Genomic DNA, 6,321 nt, shown 5'->3' with positions numbered 1-6,321 from the left:
GAGGCACTGAAAATAGCCTGAATGTAACAGATACTAATGCAGCAATGAGCCTTAAGAACACAGCCTCCCCTCTTCATCACCTCTTGTCATAGTTCACATGCACTGTTTGTTCATCTGAACCTCACAAACGCGTGATTGATGATGATGATGATGATGATTATCAGGGGTCATGCAGTTATTCAAGCGATGCATCACGGCACTGCTCTGACCTGCAGCTATTCTGTGGCGCACATTTTGCATCCCTCTTGTTGAATATTTGGTTTAATTTGACTGGCTATGAAAAATGCGGTGAGTGAAAGCAACCCGTTTATTACGGTAATTATGTAGTAAAATCTCCTCTTTTTGGGGCCCCAGAGGGTTCTGGGCCACGGAATGAGCCTTGTCATGGTGAAACATAAAATGAGAGAATTCACTTGAATCTAAAAACAGATGACCTCTTTTGAATTCACACTGAAATCATCATCACTGATATACATTTTGATATGACATAACCTGGATTTTAGCGGAGAGGTGAGCAACATCAACGCCAGGTGTCGTGTTGAATTTGAAGGACTCATGCACATATGTTGTAGAATGGGCTTCAGTCTCCGTGCCCAGCAGCTCAGGGGTCAAGGGTCAGAGTTTGAGTGCCCTGATAATATTCCTGTGACTGAAGGATAATCAGGATTCAGGTGAGGGGACATGATTCAAGGGTACATGAAGGGCTTCATGAAGAGGTGACACTCAGGGTCTGTGCTCGCTGGGGTGAGAAGGTCATTCCACCTTTTGGAAAGCAGGAGGGAGGAAAGTGGAGTTGGTGGCATGCAGGACTGAACCCACGGGACTCTGGACGCGTAAACCTTGTTTATATTTCAGCTCAACAACTGCGGCCACAGGCAGCCACTGGGCCAAACACAGGAGGAAGAATTTTGGTAGGTTGAGCCACAGCGTTTTGGATTAGCCGTTGTGGCTGCGGAAGGATTTTGGGAGTTGAGCCAAGAGGGAGTTGCAGCCGTCCCGACTGGAGATGACTTGACCTTGAACAGGGAGCGGAGCCTGGGCCTCCCGGGAGTGAGCTATTCCATGGAAGGCAGCCAGAACCTCCTGTCCAGAGATGATAGACTCAAGGGTTTGCAGGGCGCTTAAAGGAAGATGGACGTTAGTTAAAACACTGGTCTGTACATCTTACTCTGCACTACATGGAGCTCTATCAGTGACGTGTGTGGTCGCATGTTGAAAGTTGACAGCTTCAGTGTGTGTCACCTCTCCGTTCACTCCAGTGTGTTTCACAAACTCAGGTCCCAGGTTTATCTCTGCTTCCTAAATTCACATCAACTTTGTATGTTTATTATAATTTCTACTGTTGGGTCAACTCGACCATGTCAGAGAACACCACACACTCTTCTTTAAAATCTCTGGTAACACTTTACAACAAGATGACTTTACTAATGTTAATAATATCTACAATAACCCTTAAATAACATATAAATTAATATCTTAGCATGAACAGCATTAGTACATGCTTCTTAGACACATTAGTTAACTGTAATTTAATGTTTATTTCCTGTTACTTAATGTTTATTACGGCATTAACTAATGTTAATTGTTGTACTCTTATTGTAAAGTGTTACCAAATCTCTTGTGCCATGTTTGCAGTTGGATGCTGAGTTAAACAGCTCCAAGTCATGCTGTCCTTCTTGCTTTGTTTACAGTGCAGTGTTTGTCAGTGCAGTGGGATTTGGACCAACAGGACGGTGTCAAGCCTGGAGGAAGACTACGCTGCCTGCATGCATGTAATTATTATATTCAAATATGGACTGAAACTGGATATATGTTGAAACAAACACAAACCTACTTGTTTTTGATAATCTTTTAAAGTCCGTCTCAAACTTCATGTTAACCTTGGAAGTTTGTTTTTGAGGCTCGGGGGAGGAGATGGACAGATGGCTGAGGCTGAAAGCATCAATATTCAAAATGTGGCCGCACAAGGGACTGATGCAGGGGAGAGGTTCTCTATGACTTTACATCACAAAAAGTAACATGTGCAAGCCAATGTTTAATTAAACACACTTCTGTATTCCTCCAACGGCTGCATGTTTTGTTAAATGGGGCTCATGATTTTTAACCATGAATTTTCAAGACAGAGAGTGAGGAAACTGCTTTGGAAACTCCTTCAGACTGAAAGTGGATCAGAATGCGTTTTCACTGCCAGACCAGGTGATCTGCAGGGTCCTGGATGAGTTTAAAGGGTTCAGAGATCTGCTCACACACCGGGTGAACACTGACGTTTACTAAAAACACTGTCCTGCACTGTCTGCCTGTCTGCCTGTCTCACATCGCTCACTTTCTCTCACACACACACACACAAACCGCCAATGCATCTATCCGGTATTCAGCAGGTCACAACCACTCAGTACATATGGTGCGCACACACACACACACACACACACACACACACACACACATCCACTGACACACACGCGGCCACAGACAGACAATTTCCTGTGCTCAGACGAGGTGGATGTGGTCAACGTTTAATGGCCAAATCCTGCCCTAAAAGTGAGCTCCGATATGAGCTCTGTCCGTCTGGCCTGAGCCGCAGGAATGCAGGACCGTCGTCTCAGGTGGAGCCACAGATAAAGCGGCACAAATACACCTTAATCCTCGTCTGTCATCCCTGTTTTATCTGAGGCCGTCTGTCTGAGGACCCCAGCAGACATGGGAAAAAATACAGCAAGATCCCAGCCTACAGGTTCACATTTTGAATGGCTTAGGAAGTCAGGAGCTGATATCCAAATGTCTGTCAGGGGGAGAGGCCGTGTCATATGCAACACTTGCCTCTTATATGAAACTAGAGATAATAAAAATGAAGAGTTGCCAGGAAAAAAAAAGAGTCTCAGTCAACTCCATTCTTTAGCCAAAACACATTTGGACAATAATAATAATAATAATAATAATAATAATTAAACAAAAAAAAAAAAAACAGGTGGGAGATCATACATTTAAATCTTTGGTAAATTTGGTAAGAAGATTAGGTTATTTTGCAAAAAAGATCTATCACTTGGACTTGTTCAACCTTGGTTTTAAAAGGTCATGCTCTATATGATAATCTGCATGCACCTTAGAACAAAAATCTTGAATTATGGCGCGATGAAAATGAGAAGTTGTACTGTGTGGTAAATTATGTTCCAGTTTTATTTCCCAAACTGGACAAACCAGATGGAAACTGAGATCCGTTTATGTGATGCATATCAAGTATGAAGGCATACAGAATCTACTATTCATGTTTTCCTATAGTTTGTGTATTTGGTCTAACATCTGTTTATATGGAAACTGATAGTGTGCCTCATAAGCCCGTTTGAGCTGGGCAGCTATTGGTGCAACATACTACAACTATATCAGACCTCCATCTGAGTGGATTTTTGTTGTCGGACATAATTTAGTCCAAATATTAATATATTTTAGCGCTGTTTAGTTAGATATTTTGCAGGATAACATTATGATGGTCAGTTTGGGAATTTATCAATAAGGTATTTGAAAATCTGCAGGGGAGGTCTTGGAGCAAAAAGCTAAGTCTGTCTTTGTTAATTGATAATCACAAACACTTTTTAAAAATCATCTCTTTGAAATTACAATGAGGCGCGAGGTCTGTGGTAGGTTTAATCTGGTGGTTAAGGCACAGATTAGGATTAATAAACAATGCTTTAGGTTACAGTTTTGCTAGCTTATCCAAAAAGTGACAAAACTAGCCAGCGTGAGCCGACACGAGCGGGACTGAGGCGACGCCAGCGGGGCAGCCTTCACGTGGCGTCTGCAGCATGAACGCCAGCCTGTCCTGATGCGGCCCCAGGTGTCACACTCACAGGTGTTTGATAGAACTGACTGTTGGTGTGAGATTTAGCAAAGTTTGTTTTTGCAGTGAAATGATGCGTCTTTGTGGGTAATCCAACAAAAAAGGAAAATGAGCCCGAGGTAAGGAAAAGGATGGGTGGGAATACTGGGAAGACAGTGAAACCACTGAGGAAGAAGGGAAAGGAGCTCAGTTGGAGGAAATTGCAGAGCAAAAGTAAAGAAGAGGGGTTCTTGTCACAGGTCTGAAGCCAGGTGTGGACAGACATCTGTCTCCGCAGCAGTTTCAAAATGACTTAAAGACCTGAAACCTGAAACCTACATTTTTGTCTCTATTTCACACCAACAGTTTCATCATGTTACTGTTTCTCCAAATGCACGTTTCCCATCAGCCCACCTGCTTCCTGTCATAGAAGGAATGTTGCTTTCCTCAATCTTTGTCTTTACTGTGTGAACATGTTGCCCCGGGACCACAGATGGATAACTAAGCAAAAAAAAAAAAAAAAAAAAATGTTGGACATGATTTTTCCATCGTCATCTCGTTGCTCCACCTGCAGCTGTCAGAAAGCTTCAGTGTTGCTCGCGCCGTTTTGTGCCGTAAAGCAATCCTGCAAATTTCCTGCCAAATCTGACCCAGTGGCTCACGATTTAAGATGCAGTGCAAAGGCTGGTAAGGATGATTTCATAATTACTCTAGTGTCTCAAAATGGACGTGGTGATGGTGCTAAAGTGCTGCACCTTTAACATTCCTTTTTAAAAAAAAAAAAAAAAAAAAAATCTTGCTGATTTAATTCAGTTGTGGCCGACAAAATGCAAGGAGTGAGAAGGTTTCCTGCAGCAGTTGCAGCTGATTATGTGACGTCCCACTCTGAGGCAGAGAGAGAGTTTGTTCTGTGGACTTCAGACTGGAGAAGGAATGCTGCGTTCATGGGAAAAGGTTAGTGAACCAGAATGCGACAGTGCAGAGTGGGTGTGGGAGAGGTCCCGTCCTGTTACAGCTGTCGTAGCATCCCCTCCGCTCCCGAGGGAGACATCACACACACACACACACACATCCACCCCATCCTGCTCACAGAACACAGAGTCTGAAATATGTAAATTTGAAAGTGAAATTGGAATTCTTTTGACATTAAACACGTGGCACGTTCCCATCCTGAACTGTTGTGGACAAAAACACGGCATCACATGGATTTGTCAAGGCCTTTTTTATCTGCGACGCAATATCTGAAAAATCAAACAAACACATGGCCGAGGCTGAGGAGGCGAGAGAGGAAGACAGGAGGAGGAAGATGAGGAGGAAGAGCCGCTGGCTGGGAGTTCAGAGGGAGGCGGGCCGCTCACTGAACGTTCCTGTTTACAATCCCGGCCTGTGTGGAGAAGCGGAGGGGCTCCGGGCCCGTTGATCTAAAATGATTCTCCTCAAACAGAGAACTGAAGCGGCAGGAAGACGGGCCCTCCAATCAGAATCCGCTCTCTTCTCCTTCATCTCTCCTCGTTTCATCTCTCCGCTTCATTGATGGTTGGAGAAACCTGGTGTGAACCCCGGAGATGCTCCTGTGGGTCCGTGGAAACAGAGATATGACAAGTCATGCATGAGACAAAATTCGGCCTGCAGTGGTTTGGATGGGCAGCTGTTGTTGAGGTTTCATGATGAATTGTGTCGCCTCAAACCAGAAGAGCACAATCTGTTTTTCCATGAGAGAAGCGCTTCACCACCCAACTCTGACCAACAAACCCCAGCTGCAGTCTTGACTCAAACTCACATTTTTGCAAAGGTTTGGGAAATTGTTCAAGATTTCTGCAGGCAAAATGTGAGCTCACCAAAAGACGAGAGGAGAGAATCCTTTCCCGCTGTTTTAATCAAGCTGCAGTCCAGGGCTTTTGGGGCTTTGGCTTTGGACAGGCACATGTTCTTCAACTTTTTTATTCCTTTGCAAATCCTCCTGGACGAACCAAAAAACAAGAGAAACTGGGTTCCTTGAATTTTCCAGTTCCAGTTGAATTTTTCGGTTTTCTCATGTTTTGTCAAGAGATGGATTTTGTCCCCACAAGACACAGGTACAGCAAGTTTAGACCAATGAAAAGCCAGTTTGAAAGGGTAGTCCTTATGTGCTGAACAGATCTCTGGAAGCTGCTCAAGCTCTGTTTATTAATAAATATTTGGACTTCATTGATACTGCCAATATGAGCAACACAAAACTCTGTTCACTTTTACTGTAATGCAGAGGGCCTTTTCCTGCAGGACCGCAAAATCCATCCACACCTGATTGCACACGACTCTATCTCATTTCATTCAGGGTTTGAAAATGTTTACACATTTGTGCACTACAAAGACACACATGCATGAATAGTCACACACACACACACACCGAACAGTTCAAAGCGTAGGGGTCTCCAGTCAGTCTGTCGAGGGCCATACAATCGAGGGAAGCCCAGTCGAGACTGAGCGGTTTGTCCCGGCCTCTGTCCCCTGCAGCCAAGCACAATAAACAG

At 44.0% G+C, this 6,321-nt stretch overlaps 1 protein-coding gene across 1 annotated transcript in view; it reads right to left on the bottom strand.

Moving 5' to 3' along the window:
- ca5a (carbonic anhydrase Va) overlaps positions 1–6,321 on the bottom strand; it is a 31,793-nt gene that overhangs the window by 5,925 nt on the left and 19,547 nt on the right. The window lies entirely within an intron of this gene.

The sequence above is a fragment of the Myripristis murdjan genome, chromosome 6 (genome assembly GCF_902150065.1).
Source record: "Myripristis murdjan chromosome 6, fMyrMur1.1, whole genome shotgun sequence".
In the NCBI taxonomy this organism is placed as follows: Eukaryota; Metazoa; Chordata; class Actinopteri; order Holocentriformes; family Holocentridae; genus Myripristis; species Myripristis murdjan.
The sequence above is the reverse complement of the archived record's forward strand: the minus strand, read 5'-3'. Positions and strand labels throughout refer to the sequence as shown.